Source organism: Gopherus evgoodei, chromosome 7 (assembly GCF_007399415.2).
Source record: "Gopherus evgoodei ecotype Sinaloan lineage chromosome 7, rGopEvg1_v1.p, whole genome shotgun sequence".
NCBI classification, from domain to species: Eukaryota; Metazoa; Chordata; order Testudines; family Testudinidae; genus Gopherus; species Gopherus evgoodei.
This window is the reverse complement of record NC_044328.1, coordinates 91,706,891-91,734,610: the sequence shown is the minus strand read 5'-3', so window position 1 is coordinate 91,734,610 and position 27,720 is coordinate 91,706,891. Positions and strand designations below refer to the sequence as shown.

At 44.8% G+C, this 27,720-nt stretch overlaps 1 protein-coding gene and 1 long non-coding RNA gene across 14 annotated transcripts in view; one reads left to right on the top strand and one right to left on the bottom strand.

Moving 5' to 3' along the window:
• The window catches only part of ATG7 (autophagy related 7), a 252,711-nt gene that overhangs the window by 135,369 nt on the left and 89,622 nt on the right, over positions 1-27,720 (bottom strand). For 3 of the 13 annotated variants that reach the window (XR_004001157.1, XR_004001158.1, XR_004001159.1), the window contains exon 18: positions 6,097-6,194. The exons of the other annotated variants lie outside the window; for them this stretch is intronic. The gene's annotated coding sequence lies outside the window, so the exon portion shown is untranslated. The remainder of the gene's footprint in view (positions 1-6,096; positions 6,195-27,720) is intronic. 13 annotated transcript variants of the gene reach the window in all.
• Positions 182-26,311, top strand: LOC115654306. The gene is made up of 3 exons (XR_004001160.1): positions 182-193; positions 3,030-3,033; positions 26,232-26,311. It is a non-coding gene; the product is annotated as an uncharacterized LOC115654306 (long non-coding RNA).

The window sequence follows — 27,720 nt, the reverse complement described above, 5'->3', positions numbered from 1 at the left end:
ATGAATACTTACGTTTGCATTATGTGTACTTGCAAATGAGCAGCTTGCATGATTGCACTGACATTTTCAGTGCACAGTATTTGTTTTGGATGGATGACCTGGAAGTGGAGGAATTTTTTTGTATGTTGTTGCAATGCTTCTTTGTAATGTGATCAGTACGGAAGTTCCAATTAAATGTACTTTTTAAAAAAAAGTATGTTATTAAAATATAAATATTAATAAAATAAGGTATGTTAATTAATAAAACTATGAGCTTAGGGTATATTATTTTGGGGTCTGTTAAATTGTAACAGAACCCATTTAAATTGCATATGAATATTATACTATTACGACCAAATTTCCTATTGCTATAAATTGATCTTAAACTGTACTTTTCTAGAGTTGAAACTCAATTCTGTTATACATGAACCCTTTAATGTGAACATGTTGCGGGCTTCACATGATCCTACGACGGTATATTTAGGTTAGGAAGGCAAACATGAGAGTACAGTGTCAGTGTCTTGAAAATCTATAATAGACAGACATTGCTTCTAGAGCACTCTTCTACAAGCCTTGTGGATGGGGGGAGGGAAAGCGGCAGACGTGGTATATCTTAACTTTTAATATGTTTTAAGTTGAATACTTCATTGACTACAGGCATATTTCTAGTCTTAGAAACAGAAAACTAAACTTTACCTTGGACCAAACTAAGAATAGAGTCCATGTAAGTTTCACAACCCAAGGTACAGGACCAAAAGAAACTGGTAAGTCAAGGAACTTATCATGGAGAATGTCCTTGCAGCAACTCCATATCTACTGATCTCAACAGTAGCAGCATCACACAAAGGAAGAAAAATGGTCTTTCTGGTAGGATAGACCTAGACTATTTAGGGATTTATTTATAGGTCAATGTCAACATCTTAAACTCCACCTGAAATTCTCAGCTCATATTTATTTATTCAGTTTATAACTACACCTCTATCCCGATATAACGCGACTCGATATAACATGAATTCAGATAAAACGCGGTAAAGCAGTGCTCTGGGGGAGAGTGTGCGCACTCCAGCAGATCAAAGCAAGTTCGATATAACACAGTTTCACCTATAACACAGTAAGATTTTTTGGCTCCTGAGGACAATGTTATATCGGGGTAGAGGTGTACCACATGAAAGAGTGCCCATCCCAAGCTCTGGTTATTCTTTAAAATTCTTAAATAATTAATTTTAAATTGACTCTGACAATTAACCACCCATAGCACTAGCTGAACCGAAGCAAGAGAGTAATAAAATTTGCATTGCTCACTAAATAAAAATGCACCTCCTCACTAACTTTGCTAACAGCTTTATCTACGTATTGATTAGGAGGGATGACAGTGCAGAACCTGTTGGTACTCCACAAAAGAGAAACCTCCAAGGCGAAGAGCTATCACCCAACATTGTTCTCTGGGAGCTCTCTGAGAGAAAAGAACAAAGCCATGCAAGAGCAGCCTCATTCACTCCAGTCAGAAACAAGACACTGAACACCTCTTGACCCACAGTGTCAAAAACATAATAATTCAACTTCCAATCTTTATCCATCACCAGAAGATGACCATCAATCAACATGACATGTGTGGTCTATTTTGTACCCAGGTCAGAACCACAACTGATAAGAATCTAGGAAATCAGAGGTATCCAGGTACACAGAGTTCTCTTACCACAAACTTTTCCCTAAACTTAACCAAATATAGAAGATTAGATAGTGGTTAATACTAGCTATCTTGTCAGCATCAGGAGATACAGAGCTCAAGCACATGCTTTCTCTAGTGCAAATGGCACACTGTCTTTACCTGAAGAAGAGTTCTGTTTAAGCTCAAAAACTTTTCTCTCTCACCAACAAAAGTCAGTGCAACATATTAGCTCACCCACCTTGTGTCTCTAATACCCTGGGACCAACACTGCAAGGTGTCACTGACAGTTTCCACCACTAAAGAGTCTATAATTCCCACCCACTTGCCTTTGCCAGTCAGGAAGGACAAAATATCCAAAGCAAAGATTATGGCATGAAGTTCTCCCAGAACATCCAGACACTGGGTTGAACTCAAACATGGAAGACTCGGCATTTGTCCCTGCCAAATACTGTTCTTCCTCTTCAGATTCAGTTAGCTGAGGTTTGAATCAGACTGATTTTATCCACAAAGCAACCTGAAATTTCATCACCACAAGAGGGTCTTTATAATTAAAAATTGTATCAATTTTCTGAATTAAAAATAAATAAACATTAAACGATAAAAGGGAGAAATAGTAGCAATTGGTATTTGACATAGCATCAATATCTGAACAACATACACTGTATTATAGAAATACTCTCAGGTGGAAGCATCAGATGCATTTGTAGCTATAGAACATAATAAGGAAGAAGAAGACAGACGTAGAAAGATTATTCATCCCAAACTCCCATGCCAAAAGACCACACAAGCATACTCTGGCAGGTAGTCAGGAATAAATCAGACATCAGCTAATCACAATATAATTTCCAAAAAGCATTTCCAGATTAAATAAGTGCCCAATTTGTTGTTGCGCACAAAGGGAATTCCCTCCTGTTTAACCATGTCCCAAAGGGCAGGAATCATAAGTTCTATGGTTGGTGTGGTTTTGCTTTTCTGCTTCACTAGAATTATTTTCTTTGCTGCTAATACAGTTCCCAGGACATCAGGACGATTGGCCTGAACAGGGCTTTCACTGGAGGACAAATATATAGCGTAGATGTACATATACACTTATCTATTAAAATATATTACTGTGACACTCACCAGGGATTCCCAGGGTTGAGAGACACAGCAGGTGGTGATGAGGTGCATCCACTCCCTGAAACAACCAGCCTCTGGCAACATAAGCACTATCTTCCATGCCTGTGCAGGCCCTGCTCTCTGTACCGGGAGTAGTAGGCACATACCAATCCCTGAGTCCTCAGATCATTCCCTGCAGTTCATAGGTGCTAGAACTAGGAGTGCTGGTGGTGCTACTGCACCCCCAGCTTGGAATGGTTTCCATTATATACAGAGTTTACAGTTTGGTTCAATGGCTCTCAGCACCCCCACTATAAAAATTGTTCCAGCACCTCTGCTGCAGTATGCAGACCATTAGACAAAATTAGAAAGGCCAAGGCACAAACTAAACTAGCTAGAGATTGAACTAGCTAGAGATATAAAGTGTAACAGAAAAAAAATCTATAAATATATTAGAAGCAAGAGGAAGACCAAGGGACAGGGTAGGCCCGTTACTCAGTGATGGGGGGGAAAACAGTAACAAAAAACGTGGAAATGGCAGAAGTGCTAAATGACTGTTTTATTTTTCACCAAAAAGGTTAGTAGTGATTGAACGTCTAACATAGCGAAAGTCAGTGAAAATGGGGTAAGATCAGAGGCTAAAACAGGGAAAGAAGAAGTTCAAAATTACTTTGACAAGTTAGATGTCTTCAAGTTACCAGGGCCTGATTAAATAAATCTTCGAATACTCAAGGGAGCTGACTGGGGTGATATCCGAGCCATCAGCAATTATCTTTGAAACGTTATGGAAGACAGGCAAGATTCCAGAGCACTGGAAAACAGCAAATGTAGTGTCCATCTATTAAAAGGGGAATAAGGACAACCCGGGAATCACAGACCAGTCAGCTTAATTTCAGTTCCCAGAAAGATAATGGAGCAAATAATTAAACAATCAACCAACACCTAGATGATAATATGGTGATAAGTAACAGTCAGTGCAGATTTGTCAAGAACAAATCATGTTAAACCAATCTAATAGCTTTCTCTGACAGGGTAACAAGCCTCGTAGACAGGAGGGAAGCAGTAGATGGGGTATATCTTGACTTTAGTGAGGCTTTTGATGCCATCTTGCACGACCTAATAAATAAACTAGGGAAATATAACCTAAATGGAGCTATTTATATGGTGGGTGCATAACTGGTTGGAAAACCATTCCGAGAGAGTAATCATCAGTAATTCACAGTCAAGCTGGATGGGCATATTGAGTGGGGTCCCACAGAGATCAGTTCTGGATCTGTTCTGTCCAATATCTTCATCAATGATTTAGATAATGACAGAGAGTACACACAAAGTTTGAGGATGATACCAAGCTGGGAGGAGTTGCAACTGCTTTGGAGGATAGCATTAAAATTCAAAACTATCTGGACAAACTGGAGATATCAGTGAGGACAAATGCAATGTACTCCACTTAGGAAGGAACAATAAGTTGCACACATACAAAATGGGAAATGACTGCCTAAGAAGCAGTACTGCAGAAAGGGATCTGGGGGTCATAATGGAACACAAGCTAAAAAAACCACTGTTCCTCCCCCCGCAAAATCATTTTGTTTGCGGCTGCTGCAAAAAAAACAAGAAAAAGAAAAAGAAAACATTTTGAGGTGTATTAGCAAGAGTGTGGTAAGCAAGACACAGGAAGTAATTCTTCCACTCTACTCCACATTGCTTGCTTAGTTAAGTTTAGCCTCTAGAAAACATGTTATGATTTTGTTATATGTAACCATTTATTTCCATTATTCTTTCTCACTATCACTTACATTCTTTGATAATAAACTTACACTTGTTTTCACTATAAATATATGTGAGTGCTCTGGTGTTAAGCAAAATGATGATCCCGAGTTGACTCTTACAAGCTGGTGGGTACTGTTCCTTTGGGAACAGCAGGCCTGGTAATACTGAGAGTATTCTGTGGCTAAGCATTGAATTGTAGGACTGGAGGGGACCTTGAGAGGTCATCTAACTTAGTCCCCTACATTTATGGCAGGACTAAGTATTATCTAGACCATCCCTGACAAGTGTTTGTCTAACCTGCTCTTTAAAACATCCAATGATGCAGATTCCACAACCTCCCTAAGCAATTTATTCCAGTACATAACCACCCTGAGAGGAAGTTTTTTTCTGATGTACAACCTAAAGCTCTCTTGCTGCAATTTAAGCCCATTGCTTCATGTCCTATCCTCAGAGGTTAAGGAGAATAATTTTTCTTCCTCCTCTTTGTAACAGCCTTTTATGTACTTGAAAACTGTTATGTCCCCTCTCAGTTTTCTCTTCTCCAGACTAAACAAACCCAATTTTGTCAATCTTCCCTCATAGGTACTTTTGCACTCTCAACCAACCAACCAAAACAAAGACCATATTCTCCTGCTCACCAATGTGAGCTACTGCAAAACTATGGAACTATTCCATCACCACCTCCTTTCTTCTTGTATTTCTTCCCTGATTTCTTTCCCACACAGTATGCCCCTCTTCAGACTTTTGTAGAAGAGGGACCAGCAAAGTAGCATGCTTCTCTGCACTCCACATCCATTCCACTATCAGAGTTAGAGTGATCCACCACCTTTTAAAATAATTTCCCTTTCTAATGCATCTGCATGCACCTTTGATGATTGTAGCTTTTCTCCTAGGCTGATGAGACACCCTCCCTTCCATTCTTCACTTTGCAGAGCTTTGGCCTCATATGTGTTGCTTACGTGATGGCTCTTAATTCGAATAAAAGATGTTATGGATGTGCATAACCATCAGGATTAATTAGTCTAGTACTGAAACTATTTTTGTAACTGATACACTTTATTAGCAGCCCTTTTTATTCCAGTCTGTTTACTTAAGTAAAAGAATTGACTCTGATGATAGGAGAATAATATAAGGGACTTAGTGTAAAAGAGTTTGTTTTGAAATGCAAAACAGATGTATAACTGTGGTGTAAGATGCTTTTAACAGTCTGCTCCACAAAGAAGGCTGAACTCTTGGATACAAAGAGCTTCAATAAGAGAATCTGTCTCTAGTACTACATCATATAATCATATTTACCATATGGTTAAGTAAAAATATGAAATACAAGCTGCTGATTTTAATTGCCTGCCACTGATGCACAAACTGGCTCAAGTTCAGATGTTCATTTTTATCACATCATTTTTTAATTTTTAGTGATGTTTAAGCTTTTTTAAAAATTAATAATACAGCTGCAAAGCCTGAAACAATGGTATATTAAAAGCTTCAGGGAAAATAAAATGTGAGATTACTTCTATTGATAATGGATTTACTAGTTGTATTTTTAAAAGTCATTATTAAATCATAAATATGGGTTTGTAAGTCACCTTCTAAGGCTGTGCTCGAAATAACAGATACTGGTTTTGAGTAAAGAACTTGTATTGGTCCTTTGTTGTCCCTCCTCTTTGTCTGTCTCCCACCCCTCCTACAAAGAAAGAAAGAAAGAAAGAAAGAAAGAAGTTTAACCATTTCAAGAAAAGAAGCTCACAGAAAGTTATGTTTTGTCAGACAACCTTATACAAACTCGCAAGTTTTGCAGGCACCTGGAAGTCAGCCAGCCAGAATAGGTACCATGATGCCCTGTCTTCAGATATAGAATTATGTTTACAATTACGATAAATGTTAAATCACTGAGAAGTGACATGTCAATTTCAGTGACTGCATGTAAAACAAGAGTCATTTAGGAGCCCTGCCAGTTAAACTCTCCAGAGTCCTAATTACAGTTGCAACAGGAAGTACAATGGAGAACTAGAATGGTCATGAAGTGTGCTATTGCCTGAACATATAAAAGTGGGAGATGAACTGAAGACAAGGGTCCCAACTCCCTGTGGCACAGGTCCCAGGGAACAGAAATCTAAGTTTGCAGAAGCAGTGTTGTGAACACTCAATTTTATTGCAAGTCTTCTGATATTTGATTTTTTTCTTAAAGGCTCAGCTTCTAGAATCACATGATTTTGTGAGGATCTCAGTTTTCATTAGTGTCTTGCCCTCATAGCTGTGGAGAAAAGCTTGAAAAATTGACCCCTAACGGCTCAAAATCCATAAGGCAAGAACACAACTTTGATTACTTTTTCAAAATCTCTTTATTTTTAAGCCAATCTCACTATTTGGGGGAACCTGACTCATGATTTTTGAACACCTACTGTTGGCAATATTGCAGGAGTGCACAGTGATTATAATCTAAAATCCCTGATCCACCTAAGGGGCAGTAGCTGGCTGTCACTATATCAAAAATAATGTATCATCCTTTTTATGACATTGCACCCACTAATCTGTCATCCCCCAAATCCATTCTCCCATCCAAAGCCACAATCAGCCTGAAAAGGCTCTTTTACAAGAATAAACAAACTCCACCGAAGTGTTTCCTCTTTCCCCACCAATATTGCACTTGCCTGAGGCCCAGGAAATGTTCAGTCTTGGACAAATAACAGATTTTTCTAGACATGAAAAATCACAGCTTTAAGGTTTGATATTTTCTGTTACTGCAGGGCTAGAACGAAAAGTGTCATACTACTAGAAAAAGAGGATTCCGACCTTCCCAGTGGGACCCAGAACTTACATCTACAAAAGCTATCCTATGTCATTTTACAGCTTTTCATGGCTTCCTCTGAGACTTGTGTAGTTAGTCTCTTGGTAACTAAGGTATTTGGATTTACAGGCAGAAGGATATGAAACATAAGTCCAAGAAGATATTTAAAAAAACAAAAACAAAAACAAAAAAAATGGATACAAACCTTTCCATAATTATTGTTCTTTGAGAAGTGTTGCTCATGTCCATTCCACGTTAGGTGTGTCGCGCTACGTGCACCGTCACTGGAAATTTTCCCCTCACTGGTATCTTTTGGACCATCCCTAGCACCCTCTGATGCTGCATGCTTATGCGCCAGAATAAAGGGCACTGGCTGGCCCCACACCCTCTCAATCCCTTCTTGCTGGCTAACTCCGACCAAGGGGCAGGAGGGAGGGTCGTGGAATGGACATGAGCAGCACCTCTCAAAGAACAGTTATGGAAAGTTAATAACCGTTTTTTTTTTCTTTGAGTGCTAGCTTATGGTCCATTTCACATCAGGTGACTCACAAGTGGTACCGAAGGAGGTGGGCTCAGAATTCATGAACATGCGGATTGCAACACTGCTCTCCTGAACCTGGCATCATCTCAAGCTGCTAGGTGATGGCGTAATGGGAGGCAAAGGTATGCACTGAGAACCAGGTTGCAGCCCTGCAGATGTCTTGGATTGGGATCTGCACCAGAAAAGCCACTGAAGAAGCCTGAGCTCTCATTAAATGAGTGATCAAGATGGTAGAAGGAGGGATGCCCACCTTCTTGTAACATGCATGAAACAGGAGATTATCCAGGATGACATTCTCTGGGCTGAAACCGGTAGGCCTTTCGTGCTATCTGATATTGCCACAAAAAATTGCATGTATTTATGGAACAGCTTGATCCTCTCAATATAGAAAGCTAGGGCATGCCTAACGTCCAACGGACTCCTCTGAATTCCTGTGTGGTTTCAGGAAGGAAACAAGCAGGAAAATAGCCGGGTTACTATGGAACTGCTAGACCACTTTGGAAAAGACGCCAGGTGGGGTATTTGTCCTTAAAGAACACCACGTATGGTGGTTCTGATATAAGGGCCCTGATTTCCGAGACCTGAGCCCTCTGACATTTATGTGTAGGGAAAGCTCTTCCTGGGACCACAGGCTCTATGTCCCAAGGTGTTTGAGGTGTGCTTCCCAAGCTAGAGCTGATGTGTCTGAAGTTAAAGATACTGAAGGCTGGGGGGGTGGGGGTTTACAAAGGGAAAACCCACAGTTACTAACAGGGGTCCTTCCACAAGTTGAGGGAAGTGAAAACCAAGGTGGGAATCCTAAGTACCAAGGCCAACCAAGTCTGCAAGGGTCTGAGGTGCAGTCTTGCATGCCGTACCACATAAGTGCACATGGCCACATGACCCAAAAGTTTGAGGCAAATACAGGCTGTCACGAAGGGGTGGACCTTGATCCTGGATATCAGATCCGCCATTGTCTGGCATTGAGCCTCTGAAAGGAAGGCTCTGGCCTGGTTTGAGTCTAGCAACTCGATAAACTCTTTTCTCTGGACTGGAACAAAAGTTGATTCTGCTCATTTATTAATAGACCCGTGCTTGGAAGGTGGTTTGGACTAGGATCATGCTGTTCTTCACATGAGCATCTGAGCGGAACCTTGATCAGTCAGTCATCGAGATATGGACAGACCTGAATGTCTCGCCTCCTATCACCGCCATGCATTCATAAAAACCTGAGAGGCTGCAGACAGACCAAAGGGAAGAATGGTGAATTGATAATGGGTCTGGTTGATGATAAACCTGAAGAACCTTCTGTGGCCTTGGAAATGAAAATGTGGAAACAGGTGTCTTTGAGGTCAAGGTTGGCGTACCAGTGCCCTGGACCCAGGAAGGAAATGAGGAAGGCCAGAGAGTCCATGTGAAACCTCAGTTTCTTGTGATAACCATTGAGACGACACAAGTCTAGAATGGGTCAAAGACCCCCTCTGGCCTTCAGGATTAGGAAATACTGGAAGTAAAACCCCTTCCCTCTCAAGTTCTGAGGCACCTTTTCCACTGCCCCTATCCGCAAAAGGGCAAAAGTTGCTTGAAAGAAGGATGCCTGAAGAGGCATGGGTATAGAGAGAGTGGGGGGGGGGGGTGTGGAAGAAAACTGAAGAGTGTAATCATCCACCAACGCACGCAGCACCCAGGAGTCTGAGGTGATGAGATATCCTGCCGGCTGAAGAAGGAGAGTCTGTCAGAAAACAAAAGGGGGGCAGGATCTGATATAGTACCTTCTGGCACACCTTCAAAGGTTTCATGGGAGGGAGAGAAGATGGAGTCTGCCACAGGGACCTGACTGAACCTAAAACAGCCTTGTTGATGGGTAGGGAAAGGGCTGCTGCAACCAAAATGTCAATGAGGCTATGTGATGACTCCTTTAGTACCTCCACCCCCAGCCCCAGGTTAGCAGCCACCCTTTTTAGAAGCTTCTGATGGACTCTAAAGTCATCTTGGGGCATCAAGCTGGTCGGTCCCAAGGCAGCTTCATCTGGGAAGGAGGAGGAAGAGCCCTGAACTGGTGGGGGGGCTTCCTCCTCTTTGGCCTGGATAACGTCCCCCAGGCCCACATCTTGTGTGTCAGTACCGAGCTCATTACGAGAGTATGGGTTGGATTCCAAAGTCAGACACAATTGAATAGGAGTGGCTGGACAGCAGTCCTGGAATGGGGGGAAAACCCCACAGGTTCCAGAACAGCCACTGGACCTGCATCGGCCACTGTCTTCTGGGCCAGATGCCAGTAGCAGGACCCACACCAGGATCTGGCAGGATGTAAGATGGGTAGTGGCAGTGGCTTTTAGACTGGGTGCAGGGCTCCACCTCTGACTCCGAAGACGAGTCCCTCTAAAGTGACCGGGGGGGGGGGAATACTCCTTGTTTCTGCCAGTCAGTGCCAAGGGTCAGTGGATCAGTGCTGGATTGAGGAAGATCTAGTCAATGATAGGAGGGCTGGTTTGCCCTGAGTCAGTACAAAGGGCCAGGTGCCAGGTAACAGCTTGGAGCTGCATGCTCCCTTCTGCTTGTTATTCTCATTGGAGCTGGTGGTTGTTCCATTGGGGTCAGTGAAACCAGGAATGACAGTAGGTCCCTGGTCACTGCAAAGGCCTCCAGCATGGAACACACCGCAGTCCTACTGGCACTGTGATGACTCCTGGCATCAGAAGTGGTTCCACACCAGATTCAACAGCACCTGTCAGCAGGGCAGAGTCAACAGTGCCACTAGAGGAGAGGGGGTGGAGGAGTGGCACGACATAGGTTGCACTACACTGCACCCCTCGTTTGTCCTTTCTTGGTATTGGGGAGCATCCCTCTTGAACTGTTGCTTCTTATCTTTTTTTCTCGGGACCAGAGATGGAGAATAGTGCTGAGAAACAAATAGTGCTGGAGGAGCACTTCAAACCGAAGCTGAAGTGCTCAGTGCCAGATTCGACCAGTTTGGCTCTGACACCAGGCTAAGTGCGGTTTACATAAGGATAGCCCTTCGTCTAACCTCCCTGTCTTTCTTTGTATAAGGCTTGAAGTCCCAACAGATATCACAACACTCTTCTACATGAGCCTCTCCCAGACACTTCAGACAACTAGAGTATGGATCACTGACCAGCACAGGCTTCCCGTAAGAGGCACAGGATTTGAAGCCCAGGGACCAGGGAGTGCCTAGCCGCAGGGGTGAGGGGAGCCCCTCTATGTTAAAGGGTCTAACTATCTACTTAGAGGTTTTTAAGGTCAGGCTTGACAAAGCCCTCGGTGGGATGATTTAGTTCGGGATTGGTCCTGCTTTGAGCAGGGGTTTGGACTAGATCTCCTGAGGTCCCTTCCAACTCTGATATTCTATGATTGATCTACACTAATACTATTTACAATATTTATACTACTTCTAAAACTAAGACTAACAAACTAAGCTGAAGAGAAACCACTGAATAACACTTTGCCAAAGCAAGACGAGTTGTTCCAGTGACCATTACGGGCAATAAGAAGTAATTCAGAGGGTGTGGGACTGGTAGTTCCCCTTATACTGGCACATAAGCGCTTGACATCAGAGGGTGCTTGAGCCAGCCAACAAATATTACTGAGGGAAAAATTTCCAGCAACAGTGCATACAGCAGCATGCACACACCTAATGTAGAATAGACATGAGCAAGTACTTGAAGAAGAACTGAAACATTTGTAAAATTGTAACATGTGGGGGGGCATATAAAAATGCATGATGTGATATAAAGGTTTATCAGAAATCACTAGTGATGACTTGCATAAATAACTTATGACGCATCACTCATTGCAATGTGGTCATCCTAAATTCATGCCAATAAAACCATCATACCACATCACTATGTTCTGTGCACATGGATGAGAGTGAGTTTGAGTACACACACAAACACACATATATCCCTGTATACATACACTATATTATTTTTATGATCTCATTCATAAAATTAAGTTTCTGAAAAGGACTGCAGTCCAGGTTCAAGCCTGAGGGGGTTATGCTGAAATAGTTGGATGGTTATAGACCAAGAACTAGCTATGGCATCATTTTTGGCTGGTGCCCAAGTAATGAAAATACCCTATGTATAAATAACTGTCTCCCCATTTTTCTGTAATTAATATTTAAAAGGAAAGCAATCAGAGTGGAAGAAAATATTCTCAGCTCATGTAATTATAAATGTTTTATGTTAAAAATTCATCTAAATGAGAAATTGCTATTTTGATTGGGGTGGGATCTGTAGCAATTACAAAATGTTTTGTCTGTTCTTTATAGGTTTTAAGACTGTTCATAAATGTCAATATTTCAATGTAATGTACATTAATTTGGGGGTGTGATTGACAGCAAACAGAAAACATTACCCTCTTGTACAGCATGTCCTCAAAGGTGTCTTGCCAAGTTTGGCTGTTTTTATCCTACTATGAGATTGCTTCAGATTCCAATCCTTACTTTAGGGGACTGGGAGAAGAGAAGGAAAACATTTTTTAAAGTTACTAATGTATCACGTTTGTGTAACCCTGCCCTGTGTGTATAGGTGGCATAGAATAGAGGGGACTGAGCCCCTCCAAATCAAACTGCCTATCAACTCCCCAACTGCCTGGCTCTCTCCCTCCCCAGCCCATGCATGTCCAGGTCTGCAGCCCTGATATGTGCAACATGACACTATGGTGGTCTCCTCCAGCTTCTTCCTAGTGGCAAGAGGGTGTGTTTCAGAATGGGGAGCAAGGGCCACACCAGCACTGGGGGACAGGTGGAATTTCTGCAGCTTAAGCTAGCTCTCCAATGCACCAGGTCCAGGAGCTGGGATGAGTGTGGGGTTGGGCAGGTTCACTCTGTAATCCCCAGGTCCAACCCCCCCGCAGGACAGGAGACGAGCTGCTGCTGCCTGGGATGAGTGCTGGGCAAGCTCGCTCTGCAACCTCCATGGGACAGGAGCTGACACTGCCCCAGGGTAAGTATGGGACTGGTTCGGTCTCCAACCCTTCCCCTGCCCTGGGCTCAGATACAGCTAGACCCAGCCCCTGAGACAGGAGTCAGTGCTGCCTGGGGTGAGTGTGGAGCGGGCGTGCCCTCGAACCCCGCTCTCTAGGTCTCTTCCAGCCTGGCCCAGCCTGCCCGCAACAATATTTTCCCCCTTCATCTATGCCTGTGTGTGTAAAGTTCTCAGGAAGCTAGTGTGCTTGTCCCATCTCCTGAAACAGATTCCTTATATATTTCACCTACAGGAAACTCTTTCATGACGTCTAAAATAGATGGTGTAAGAATTTAACTAGACAGTGCTACTAGTACTTTTAACTCTTCTTCCCCTTCCCAACTGGGATGGAATCTCTCCGTGCATGGCACTGTACATACAGTAAGAGAGAATCCTTGTCTGGAAGCATTTACAATCCAAACAGAAAAAACAGAGATTTCAATGGAAGTTAGCATCTAAATACCACTAAATCTGGCCCTAAAAATCACATAGGAATCTGTGGAAGAGTCAGGAACTGAATCCCATTCAGAGTCCTAGTGTCCGCCACTAATGTGCAAACCGGCTCAAGTTTAGACATTCATTTTTATCACATCATTTTTTAATCTTTTGTCATGGTTAACCTTTTTTTTTACATTAATAATACAGCTGCAAAGCCTGAAACAGTAGTATATTAAAAGATTTGGGGAAAATAAAATGTGAGATTACTTATAACTAATAAATACATTATCAGATTTTTTAAAAAGTCATTATTAAATAGTAAATATGCGTTTATAAGTCAGCTTCTAAGGACACAAGACCATCTTGCAGAAGGATAATTTCTTTACAATGTCCCATATTTTTTGAGTAACCCATACCACTGAAAGGGCACACACTATAAAGCCTCTTAATTGAGGCCCATCATACTTCAAATTAAATTTAATATTAAATTATATATGCTGTATTTTTATTATATAAAATTAATTGCATTATTGTATTATATTTTGATTTTTTCTTTATATAAAATAATTGGAAGTTTTATCTTACTAAATTTCCCTTTCTTCTCTTTTAATCTGGGCATCATTAACTCTGCCTCCCTCACAATAGGATTTTAGTCAAATCATGATGCTTTTCTCTTAACACCTCCATGACCCACCCTTTCGTCTGTGTCCAGACTGCCAAAACTTCTATCCAGGCCCTCACCTCATCTTTTTACTCCTACAATCCTGACCCTTTCAGGTCCATTCAAAATGCTGCTAATATAATCATCTTTCTAGATCATCAATCTGATCATGTCACTGACTTCTTCAAGACTCTCCACTTCCTCTCTTTACTCTAGAAACTTCTGGTCCTTACCTCCAAGGTGCTTCTCTTACCATGTCACCACCCATTCTGTTTGCTCTGTCAACAATGGTGGTCTCCCATCAATCACCTGTCTGCTTCTCCCACAGGTGCCCTTGCACCTTTTTATATACTGTATCTTATGCATGGAATGCCTTTCCCAAAATAATATGATTACAGGTGAGTCATCTTACGATGGGGTTATGTTCCGCTGTCAGCACGTAAAGCAAAAATCGCGTATAGTCAAAATTACATTGAGTGTAATGGCGGGCAGAATTGCCCGAACTACAGGTACAGTATTTAAATTGTTATTTTTCTCTTTTCAAAAGTTTTTGCTGAGCCCGCAAAGCTGAATTTGCGCAGGTTAAATGTGCGTAAGATGAGACTCACCTGTACCTGGTGTTCTTTCAGATCCCTTTTTAAGATCCAAACTCATGGTGAATTGCCTAATGAAAATGGTTAAACATGCATGCTCACACAGGCTTCACATTTGACTCTTGGCTGATATCTTACAACCTTATGGTATTCTAATTGTCACTTTTGTCCATCCCTTTATTCCTTTCCACCATGTCATGCCCAAGTCATACGCTAATCTGATTATCTCATTATAAGGGTTATGCAATTTTGGCTTCACTTCCCACTGGTATTAACTACTAATTAGCATACACTATTAAAAAATTGGCATTTTCTTTCCTCCAATCACATTTAGACCATTAATCAAAGCTGGGACCACTCTCTCCTTCAATGATCAATCAACAGCATGAAACTTTACCATCATGCTTATTCTTACATATGGAAAATAGGCTAAAACCAACACTCATGGCACCCATGGGAGGACAGGGCAGGGAAGGAAAATGCCCCTCCAACAGAACATTCACCCAACAGAAGAGCTCCTACCACTCAGAGAACCATCAGAAGGAAATCAAATTTTATCTGGCACAGAACCTGTTCCCTAAGAAAAGGGAAGTGAAATGTCAGTCTTTGATCTCCATGTGCTGAGTCAACCCAATAGGAAAATCCCTGCCTATGTGAGGCGATTATTTACTCTAAAAAAACCAAGGTTTAATGGCCTGATTTTTCAAAGATTCTAAGGCCCCCAGGCTCCCTTTGACTTCAATTAAAGTTGAGGCACTCATCACAGCTGAAAAATCAGGCCACTAATTTAAAATCTGTATTGCAAAGGGTACCAAAGAACAGAAGATTTTATAATCTGGATGAGCTGCAATACCTAGGCCAAATAGGGTTGAGGAACAACAGAGTTTGACCCTAGCCATACCGATTTACTGAGTTTCATCAGTTGCAGCCAGATCCTTAATGACATTTTATCTTAGTTTTTAATTCAATTTCCTTCACTCTTTATTTAAAAAGAAAATAGAAAAATGTGTCCTGAAAACTTAGACTCTAACAGTCAAAACAGATGTAGACAATTCCCCAAAACACCTTATTACTCTAATATATGGCTTGATTTGTGCAAATACATATTTATGCATTTTTTAAAAAAATGGTATTTGCCCAACAGACAATGGCTTTCAATTTTCAAAGTTTAAATGGGAAAAATAGGTACAGACATGTACAGATTCCAACTAAGGGACACAATAAGAAACGCAGAAGAATGTATGAACTGATACGAGGTTTATGCTGCAAATTCATGTTTAGACAAAAAGACATGGCAAAAGGGTATCTGAGAAAGTGATACAGTTTTACCAACCCCAAGAGTTCAAAAATCAGGCCACAAAATATCATGTAATTGCAAAAAAATTGTTTTGGTTCTTTTTAATTTTCTTCTGGTTTCTGAGTCTTTATGGAGCATCTGATGCTTTCGTCTACCACTAGGAGAGCTAGAAACTTACGTATATCTATTTTGCTATAATAGTGAAGATTCTCATGTAACCAAATCTCCTGGAACAAAGGTCTGAAGAAACCTTAGACGTATTTGGAGATGTCTAATGCTGGACAAGTAGTGCCTCGCTGAATGAAAAATAATGATACTGTGACATTACACCCCATATTCTTCATAGAAATATTGTTATGATACAAGTATGGCGTAAGAAAGATATGTTTTATGCAAGATGGGTTGTGTGACATATAATTGGAAAGGTTATGATTTACTGCATGTGATTATCCTATTTGTATGTGTAACCCACATACCTTCTGGGTGTAGTGTTCTGTCCCATCGACACCACTTAAAGAGAGAGAAATAAAACGAGTCTGCTCTACAGCCTAAGCTAACGGCCAGTTGGCTTTTAGCTCATACGATAGAGGCTCATGCACTAAGCTCCAGAGGTCCCCAGTTCAATCCCGCCCATCAATGACCAGGATCTGTCAGTGTTACATATGCATGTATCATTTCTGTAGTATCTGAAATTAGGAAAAGACGGTTACTCACCTTGTAACTGGTGTTCTTCGAGATGTGTTGCTCATATACATTCCAGGTAGGTGTGCGCGCCGCGCGTGCACGTTTGCTGGAAACTTTTTTTACCCTAGCAACTCCAGTGGGCCGGCAGATCGCCCCCTAGAGTGGCGCCACTATGGCACTTGATATACTCCTGCCGGCCCGCCCGCTCCTCAGTTCCTTCTTGCCGTCTACTCCGACAGTGGGGAAGGAGGGCGGGTGTGGAATGGATATGAGCAACACATCTCGAAGAACACCAGTTACAAGGTGAGTAACCGTCTTTTCTTCTTCGAGTGATTGCTCATATCCATTCCAGGTAGGTGAATCCCAAGCCTTACCTAGGCGGTGGGGTCGGAGTGAGAAGTCGCGGCCTGGAGCACTGCAGAGCCAAAGGCCGCATCATCTCTGGACTGCTGAACCAGGGCGTAATGGGAAGCGAATGTGTGGACCGATGACCAGGTCGCCGCCCTACAAATCTCTTGGATCGGCACGCGGGCAAGGAAAGCCAGCGATGACACCTGTGCTCTGGTGGAGTGAGCAGTCACACGGCCCGTCGGAACGTGGGCCAGGTCATAACAGGTCCTGATACAGGAGGTAACCCAGGAAGATATCCTCTTCGAGGAAATCGGTAGTCCCTTGACCCGGTCCGCTACCGCCACGAATAACTGGGGGGACTTGCAGAATGGTTTGGTCCTGTCCACATAAAATGCTAGCGCCCGACGGACATCTAGCGAGTGGAGCTGTTGCTCCCTGCGGGACGAATGGGGCTTTGGGAAAAAGACGGGGAGGAAGATCTCCTGGTTAATGTGGAAAGCTGAGACCACCTTGGGAAGAAAGGCAGGGTGTGGTCTCAGCTGCACCTTGTCTTTATGGAAGACCGTATACGGGGGATCTACTGTGAGGGCCCGTAGTTCCGACACCCATCTAGCTGAGGTGATGGCCACTAGGAAGGCGGTCTTCCATGAGAGAGAGAGCAGGGAGCAAGTAGCTAACGGCTCAAATGGAGGACCCATGAGACGAGTTAGGACCAGGTTGAGATCCCATGAAGGGGCAGGAGGGCGGATCTGTGGATAGAGATGTTCCAGTCCCTTCAGGAATCTCGCCACCATAGGGTTGGAGAAGACGGAACGTCCGTCCCCTCCAGGATGAAACGTGGAGATAGCCGCTAGATGAACCCGAAGGGACGACAACGCCAGACCCTGGGCCTTGAGGGACCAGATGTAGTCCAGAATAGTGGTGATGGGAATCTCCATAGGGAGAAGACCTTTCTCCGAACATCAACAAGAGAAACGCTTCCACTTAGCCGAGTAAGTAGCCCTGGTGGAAGGCTTTCTACTGCCCAGGAGAACCTCTTGAACCGGGGTAGAGCAGCGTAACTCAGAGCCTGTCAACCACGCAGGAGCCATGCCGTAAGGTGCAGAGACCGAAGGTCCGGGTGACAGAGCCTGCCGTGGTCCTGGGTGATCAGGTCCGGATGTAGGGGCAGGGCAACTGGGTTGGCTACTGAGAGGTCCAGCAACATGGGGTACCAATGTTGTCTGGCCCACGCTGGAGCTATCAGAATCACACGAGCTCTGTCTCCGCGCACCTTGAGGAGGACCCTGTGTATCAGTGGAACGGGAGGGAACGCGTAAAACAGGTGGGTCGCCCATGGGATCAGGAAGGCGTTCGCTATAGACCCAGGCTCCCGACCCTGAAAGGAGCAGAATGTTCGACATTTCCTGTTCTCCCTGGATGCGAAGAGGTCCATCCGGGGACGACCCCACCTCTGGAAGAGTGAGAGGGCGACGTCTGGGTGGAGGGACCACTCGTGCGAGCGGAAGGACCTGCTCAGTCAATCCGCTAGAGTGTTTTGTACTCCCGGGAGATAGGAGGCAGAAAGGTGAACGGCATGGGCTATACAAAACTCCCAGAGACGCATCGCCTCGAGACATAGGGGAGAGGACCTGGTGCCACCCTGCTTGTTGATGTAGAACATGGTCATCGTGTTGTCGGTGAACACCGCGACACAACGACCTTGAAGGTGATGGACGAACGCTTGACAAGCAAGACGGACCGCTCTCAACTCCCGTATGTTGATGTGGAGGTCCAGCTCCTGAGGGGTCCACAGGCCCTGAGTTCTCCGGGCGCCGCAGTGCGCCCCCCAGCCCAGATCTCAGGCGTCCGTAGTCAGGGATGCCGAGGGCTGGGGTGGATGAAACAGGAGCCCCGCACAGACTACAGACTGGTCCAGCCACCACCGAAGGGAGTCCAGTATCCTTTGGGGAACGGTGACAACTGTGTCCAACGAATGTCTGGCCGGCCGGTACTGCGCGATGAGCCAAGATTGAAGAGGCCTCATGCGGAGTCGGGCATATGCTGTCACGAACGTACAGGCCGCCATATGTCCCAGGAGGGTCAGACATGTTCTTAGAGAGGTCAGTGGGGCCGCCTGCAAGCGCAGAATGATGGCCGACAGCGACTGGAACCTGGGCAAGGGTAGCAAGGCCCTGGCTAGGATAGAGTCCAGAACGGCCCCGATGAACTCTATCCTCTGCGTGGGGAGCAGAGTAGACTTGTCCACGTTGATCACGAGGCCTAGGGCAGCAAAGAGGCTGCTGATCCTGCGGACGTGGTCGCGGACCTGCAGCTCCGATGTGCCCCAGATTAGCCAGTCGTTGAGGTAGGGGAACACGTGAATGCGGCCGCGCCGAAGGTATGCGACGACGACTGCCATGCATTTCGTGAACACCCTCGGGGCCGTAGAGAGGCCAAACGGGAGGACCGCAAATTGATAATGTTGGCGGTTGACCACAAAGCGGAGGAAAGGCCTGTGCTGGGGGAATATGACGATATGGAAGCAAGCGTCCTGCATGTCGAGGGCGGCGTACCAGTCTCCGGGATCCAGGGATGGGATGATGGTTCCAAGGGATACCATACGGAACTTCAACTGTACCATATACTTGTTGAGTTCCCGCAGGTCGAGGATAGGCCTGAGGCCCCCCTTGGACTTGGGGATTAGAAAGTAGCGGGAATAAAACCCCTTGCCCTTCTCACTCTCTGGAACCTCCTTTATGGCTCCCTTGACGAGGAGCGTCTGCACCTCCTGACGGAGGAATTGCTCATGAGAGAGGGCTCCCTGAAGAGGGACGAGGGTGGTGGGTGGGAGGAGGAGGGCGATGAAAACTGCAGGCGATAACCGGCCTGCACAGTGCGCAAGACCCAACGGTCCGATGTTATTTTGGTCCATGCTGGGAGGAAAAATGAAAGACGGTTGGAAAACTGCGGGGAAGGATCCGGAGGGGAAACTGGTACTGCGCCCTCGGGCGCACCTTCAAAATGAAGGCTTGGGTCCAGGAGGGGCCTTGGCGGAGCCTTGGTTTTGCCCGTTTGGCCACCCGACTGTCTGCGTCGGTTGTTCCTGCCGCGGCGCCTAGTGAGGTCCTGCCGCGGACGGAACTGAGGATACGGCCGACGCTGCTGTTGTTCGTTCTGCTGCCGGAATGGTCTGCGCTGTGTCGCAGGCGTATGCATCCCCAAAGACTGTATTATGACCCTATTGTCTTTAAGGTCCTTTAGTCTGGGGTCTGTCTTAGCAGAAAACAGGCCCTGGCCTTCGAAGGGGAGGTCCTGGATAGTATGCTGGAGCTCTGGAGGAAGGCCAGAGACCCGAAGCCAGGAAATGCGGCGCATCGTAAGCCCCGAGGCAAGGGTCCGAGCGGCCGAGTCCGCAGCATCTAAGGAAGCTTGTAGCGAGGTCCTTGCTACCTTTTTGCCCTCATCCAGAATGGTGGTAAACTCCTGACGGGCGTCCTGCGGTAACAGCTCTGCAAATTTTCCCGTTGCTACCCAAGAGTTAAAGGAGTAGCGGCTAAGGAGGGCCTGCTGGTTCGAGATCCTGAGCTGTAGCGCCCCTGCTGAATAGACCTTGCGGCCCAGGAGGTCCATCCGCCTCGCCTCCTTAGACTTGGGCGCTGGGGCCTCTTGACCATGGCGCTCCCTGTCGTTCACCGACTGGACCACAAGGGAGCAGGGTGTCGGGCGAACGTGCAGGTATTCATAGCCCTTCGAGGGGGCCATGTACTTTCTTTCCACTCCTCGAGAGGTCGGAGGGATGGAGGCCGGTGACTGCCAGATAGTAGCGGCGTTGGCCTGAATAGTCTTGATGAAAGACAGGGCCACTCTGGTGGGCGCATCGGCGGAGAGGATGCTCACCACAGGGTCCTCGATTTCAGAGACCTCCTCTGCTTGAATGTCCAGTTTTTGTGCCACGCGTCGGAGGAGGTCCTGGTGTGCCCTAAGATCTAGAGGGGGAGGGCTGGAGGACGAGGTACCCATCACTGCCTCATCAGGGGAAGACGACGAGGAAACCCCTGACAACAGAGCGTCCATGGAGGGTTCTGTCTGGGGTTGCACCTCCGTCACTGGAGGGAGCTCTGGGTCCTGGTGGCTGGACCTGTCTTCTGCTTCCGGGGAGGGAGGGGGTCTAGACACTGTTGCCTCTGGTGGCCTGCATTCCGCCGCAGGGCGGGGAGTGATATGTTGAGGACCTGGGCTTGGCGGTACGCCCATGGGGTCCAAAACCCCCACTGTTTAGGCCCTCGTTCCTGAGGTGGAGAGTCCTGAAACAGGGCCAAGTGTCTGTCCTGGTCCAGCGTATAGGCGCTCTCTGCCTGAGAGGACACGGATGGTTCCCTTGAAGGCCACGGAGGCGCTGAGCCAGTTTGATAGACCTCTCTATATGCCGACGCCGACGATCTCCTCTGTGCCGAGGATCGGTACCGCAAGTCGTACCGGTGCCGGGATCGGGACCGGGAACGGCGTGATAGTCGGTGCCGGGATCCGGATCGGGATCTGCCTCGAGGTCGGTGCCGAGAGCGGGACCGCGATCTTCGTTCAGCGCGGTGCCGGGATGGCAGAGGGGACCGGGACCTGCCACCGATGTGGTGCCGGGAGGTCGACCGGGATCGGGATCTACCACTGGCTCGGTGCCGGGAGGTCGACCGAGGAGCTGAACGCCAAGGTGAACGGCTCCTAGAGTCTCGGTGCCAATGGTAAGAGGAGCCAGACCGGGACCGTGCAGATGCTGATCGGCGCCGCGAGTGCGACCGGTACCGCCGAGGAGAACGGTGCCGGGATTGCGAGCGGCGCCCCGAGCGCGAGCGTTCACGTCTCCGGGGCGATCGGTGCCTGGACTCTGGAGACAGCGCTCTCAGCATCGGTTTGCCTCTGGAGGTTACCCGTCCTGGGGGTGCCGTGGTCTGAGGCTGCGATGGCTCCGTGAGCGCTATCAAGTCCAGTGCTGAGGCAAAGGTCTCTGGCGTAGATGGGACTAACAGCTCGACCCCTGATCTCAAGGGGGAGCTAGGAGGGGCTGGACTCGACGGACCTTCCGGACCCGGAGTCGACAGCAGCCCTGCAGGCGGTGCTGCGGCCAAGGTAGGTGCCGGGCGTTCCACTCGAGCCTGCCTAGATGGTATTGCAGACGTCGAGGGTCTTGGATCTGCTCCCGGTGCCGGGGTTGGACGGTGCCAGGGAGTCTTGCCGGTGCCGGCGCGGTCCGGTGCCGGAGTAGAAGTGGCCGGTTGCGCCACCAGTACCGGAGTCAGTGCCGCTTCCATTAGGAGAGTGCGGAGTCTTTGATCCCTCTCCTTCTTTGTGCGAGGCTTAAACGCCTTGCATATACGACACTTCTCTATGATGTGCGATTCCCCCAGGCACTTGAGGCACGCGTCGTGGGGATCGCTAGTCGGCATCGGCTTCTTGCATGCCGAGCACTGCTTGAAGCCCGGCCAACCAGGCATGAGCCCGGTGCCGGGCGCCGGGAAGGGCAACGGCCCACCCGCGAACATGTTATACAACTATATACAATAAACAACTAACTAGTATACTACTTTAAACTGTCTATAAAACTATTTACAACTACGACTACGAACAGTGTACAGGAGAGCTAGGTACGTGGAGGACAGCAAGCCATACTCCAAAGTTCCAGCAACCGACACGGCGGTAAGAAGGAACTGAGGAGCGGGTGGGCCGGCAGGGGTATATATCAAATGCCATAGTGGCACCACTCTAGGGGGCGACCTGCCGGCCAACTGGAGTTGCTAGGGTAAAAAAGTTTCCGGCAAACATGCACGCGCAGCGCGCACACCTACCTGGAATGGATATGAGCAATCACTCGAAGAAGAATATGGACTATTACAAAAGTGCTTGCACCTGGGGAACGCCCACCAGGCAGTAGGTAATCAACCTGGATGGACCATTAGGAAGGACAACTGGTCTTTGATGATACTAATCTCTCTCCTTTCTGAGAAGTTTCCTGGGATGCTGCTTTGACATTACAGGGTCATGTGATCATGTTACCTGGTACTGGACACCATCTTGAACTGGGAAACAAAGGATTCCCAGCATATGGGAGATTGGTGAGGTGAAACTGCCAATACACAAGAGTGCCTCTTGGACTAGTTCCTGCATGTTTGAAAATTTAGTCTCTATAACTAAGATCAACAACTACATGTAAATTTGCCAAACTATGGAGTTTAAATTAAAAAAAAAATTCAAAAGCACAAGCATCATACACCAAGATATATGATTACGGCTACGTTTTAGTCACAGTTATTTTTAGTAAAAGTCATGGAGAGGTCATGGGCAGCAAACAAAAATTCATAGCCTGTGACCTGGTCCATGACTTTTACTATATGCCCCTGACTAAAACTTGGGGGTGGGGCACGACTCTGGGGGGAAGCCCTGGGGGCACTGCGGGTGTTGGGGAACATGGCCCAGGTACTCAGGGAGGCACGGCCCGGAGGGCACCCTGAGTACTTGAGGGGGCGCAGCCTGGAGGGCACTGTGAGTGCTCAAGAGCAGGGGGATGGCAGTCCAGAGAGTGCTGCTGATGCTCAAAGAGGGGGTTGGTGGGGCTGGGGCAGGTTCTCTACCTGGCTCCTGTCAAACTGCGACCTCCAGCTCCTAGCTCCATGTGCTGCCTCTGCTCTGCCCCAAGTCCCAGTTCTGCAGCTCCCATTGGCTGGAACCACGGCTAATGGGAACTGCGGGGGCGGTGTCTGTGGGCAGAGGCAGCACATGGAGCTAGAAGCTGAGAGAGGGGAGTTGTTGCCCTTCTGGGGAACACCCTCCTCCCCGAGATAAGCACCACCCCGCATCCCAATCCCCAGCCCTGAGCACCCCCCACCACCAAAATGCCTGCTGCTGAATGCTGGGGGGCCCAAAGACTGACCCAGCAGAAGCCAGTGTGCCTGACCCAGGGGCTGCCCAAGCAGCTCCTGGGCCAGCTGCATGGGCTGCTGCACTAGTCACAGAGATCACTGTGACAAACACAGAGCCTTATCTGTGATCAAATAACCTATTGCTTATCACCTCCATGGAAAACACTGTCATAATCCTGAAAAATCTTCACGACAGGATTTTCTGCTCCCAGAGAAGCTGGTTTCCTGCTCATTGTGAATGCCTTGATGCAGGGTGGATACAAATCAATGTTTTTTAAAAAAATAAATAAATAAAATAAAATAATGGATTTTTGTGATTTTAATCAGAATTTTTTGATAAAATGCTTTTTGGGGAAAAAACTATCAAAAGATAGTTTTAATTAAGGTACATTATAGCTCAAAGATATCTCTTGGTGGAATAGAGATTATAAGTCCTAATTCTATAGTATAAGACAATATATCAATGTAATGTTTAAGAAAAGTTTTTGTAAATGAGTTCCAATAGTTCATGGATTAGGGACTCAGTCTTATGGGGTTCCAGAGGCTTCTGTATAGATAATTTAGGATAATCTTTCTATCTAACCAATGGGACTCAGTCTAGAAGAAACCATCAGAGATGCTTAGTTTTGCAGTTCTCAAACTGTCGATTTGTGTCTCTAGAGAGAACATGCTTGTTAACAGCAAAAATGTTTTTAAGTAAATAAATAATAGAGAGGTGAGAAATAACAGACCTCAACCCTACTGTCCCTCTGCAAATTTGTGTACACAGAGTCAATCCTTTACCTCTCTCTAAGAGTGAAAAGTTTCAGAAAGTTGAATGAATAGAAGATTGTTGGGGGCGGAATAGATCTGGACAGGGAGAAGTACTCTGGATATAAATATGAAAAAGGAGGGACAGGCAGTAGAAACAAAAGTGAAATTGTTTGAGCAGCATATTCCAGAAGTTTCATTGATTTGAGATCTAGCATACCATTCCCTCACTAGTAAGGAAAACCTATAATGGCAGCAGACCGTAAAAGAGACCCAGTTTTGGAATATTTTAATGAAGTTCCTCTACCTGTGGGTAAGACATGCATGAATGCAAAATGCAAACAGTGCAACAAAGAAATGCAAAGAAATGCAAGGCCTGGTTGCTCAAATGAAACATCATCATGAGAAGTGTTCCTTCTCAGGAGGAAGCTGCATTGAAGATGAAAGGAACCTGTCTGAACATGCAGGATCTTCAGGTTGGTAAACTTTTTTATTTCATACTTTCTTAAGGACTGCCTTCCTTCCTTCTGGACTATTCTTGAATTCTCATGTTTGACCAAAAAATATAGTTGTTACTCTATGGTGCTATCATTTTAGATGCAGTTGTGATAAAAAAATAAATAGCTGAGATAGGCAGATCTCCTTTTACAATTTCACCTTTAAAGTAGTACTGAGTGTCAGTGAATGCAATGACATACTAAATGAGCAGTAACGTTATAATAATTAAATGACTGCATTGACTTATTTTGTTTAGGATAATCCATCCTCAACACATAGGATTCTGAGGACTATTCACCTTCAAGATCACCATCATTTTCTATAGTTTCAGAGTTATCTGCCAATGATAGTATTCCAGTCACATCATGTATGTCACATAACCACAGTATATCACCTGTGTCAAAAAGAAAAAAAAATCTCCATCATCCAGAAACAACCATAGATAAGATTGTAATAAGAACCAGCAGACTACAAAAAAGAAGTAATTAATGAAAAAAATGCCCGTTTGTTTATGCAACAAACTGTCCTTTCCATATGATTGGGAACCCACACTTCATTAAAATGGTTCAGTCATTAAGACCAGGATACGGTCCATCAAACAGAGCAGATGTCGCAGGCAAGTTGCTGGATAAAGTGTATGAAAGAGAAATTGAGCAGTATGTCTAGAGGGTGAAATTATTAACCTGAATCTTGATGGGTGGAGCAATGTCCTACAATGATCCCGTTGTATGTGCTTGTGTGACAACAGAAGAAGGGAATGTCTTCCTTACAGAAACAATTGATATATGAGGAAATGCACACACAGCAGAATACTTACAAGAAGTAGCATTAAAAGCTATGATAAACTGCGAAAAAAATTCAAATGTCTAGTACACAGCTTGGTCTCGGACAATGCTGCAAATGGATCCAAGATGAGAAGAAATTTAGAAGAGAGTCCCAAGTTAACAACATACAGTTGCGGTGCTCATTTGATGCACCTCCTAGCCAAAGACTTCAGTGTTCCAGAAATAAAGGCTAATGTTGTTCAAATTGCAAAATACTTCTGCAACAACCACTTTGCAGCAGCTGCTCTGAAAAAAGTGGGAGGAACCAGCTAACTCTCCCACAAGACGTATGATGGAACTCAGTAGTGTTTTGAGCAGTATATAAAGAACTGGCCTAATCTAATGACACTTGTGAACAAAATCGTGAAAAAATAGATGACACTATCACAGCCAAAGTTCTCAACATTGGGCTTACGAGAAATATTGAACATTTGCTGAGTACCCTGAAGCCTCTTTCTGTAGTCTTGAACAAAATGTAGGGAAATAGCTGTTTTACTGCTGATGCTGTTGAAATTTGGAAGGAACGGAGATAGATCTTAAAACAAGAAATATGCAATGACAGAGTTAAATTACAAGCATTAAAAAAAGCGAATGAGACAAGCACTTTTATCTTCAGCTTATTTTCTTGCAAATATTCTCAATACTCGGTACCAGGGTCAAACCTTACCTGCTGAAGAAGAGGAGTTGGCTATGACATGGACATCCAGCAATCATCTCTCCACAATGCCAACTATAATAAACTTCGGAGCTAAGGATGAACCATCCAAGAAATATACGTTTGCTGATGATGTTTTAATGAAAGTCACACCACTGAACTGGTGGAAGTCACTTAAGCACTAGGATTCAGAGACTGTTGAAGTGATAATCTCATTTTTAACAGCAGTAGCTTCATCTGCCAGTGTAGAAAGAATATTTTCTTTCTTTGGACTAATTCATTCCAAACTGAGAGATTGTTAGGGACCTGAAAAAGCAGGAAGACTTGTTTTTCTTTTCCAGATTATGAACAAACAGGAAAATCAAGGCAAAGACTGAGTTGGCTGCAGAAGCCAATATTTTAAGTTCCTCATGCTGACCCGGCTGACATAGCCAATTTAATTTTTGTGGTATTTTTTTTTAAATATTTCATTTAACTATTTTAGTTAAAAACAACTTTAACAAAAACAAACCTGATTTAAAAAATTTAATGTTTAAATTCAAATCTGCATATGCTTGTTTTGTTAAAATATTATGTTTGCTGTTGAAGAAAAAAATCCAGAATACATAATATTTAAATTGTTTTATTTAATTAAAACAACATCTGTCTGGTGATGCTCTCCTCCTAATACAGCATAGCAAGAAAATCCTCCAAATATTAATGATTAACCTGTTGAATTGGAGACAGTTCACTTCCCAATAACTTCATAAATATCTGCTTCAATTACCTTTAGTAAATGAAATAACCAAACAATCATTCGTTTTCTGAAATAGCTGTAAAACTAATCTGAAAATTTTTCAAAATAAATCACTTTAAAAATGCTAAGTGTGTATCTTCTAAAAATGAAACCTACATCTATCTGAATTTTGAAGAATATGTATTAAGGTCATAACAACGAACAAGAACGCACTTTTATGAGGAAATCCATGATTAAATCAAGTCTTTCTGACTAGTGATTTAAATCAATTTGAGTTAAATCAAATCCACCCTGCCTTGATGTTAAAGGGTGGCACTCTGTGCAGTGAGGAAAGACAGCTTGTGTTTGATATAAGCAGTTATTTTGTGCCACTATTTTCTTGCTATATTAGAGGAATCAATACAATGGGGGCTATTAGTAACTACTTGAATTAGGGAATCATATAAATTCCAGCTGGTGAACATGTGGCCAGTGTTATTTCTTTTGCACAAAATTATTTGTTAGGCCAAAAAATAAAAAAACCCAAGAAAAAAAAAC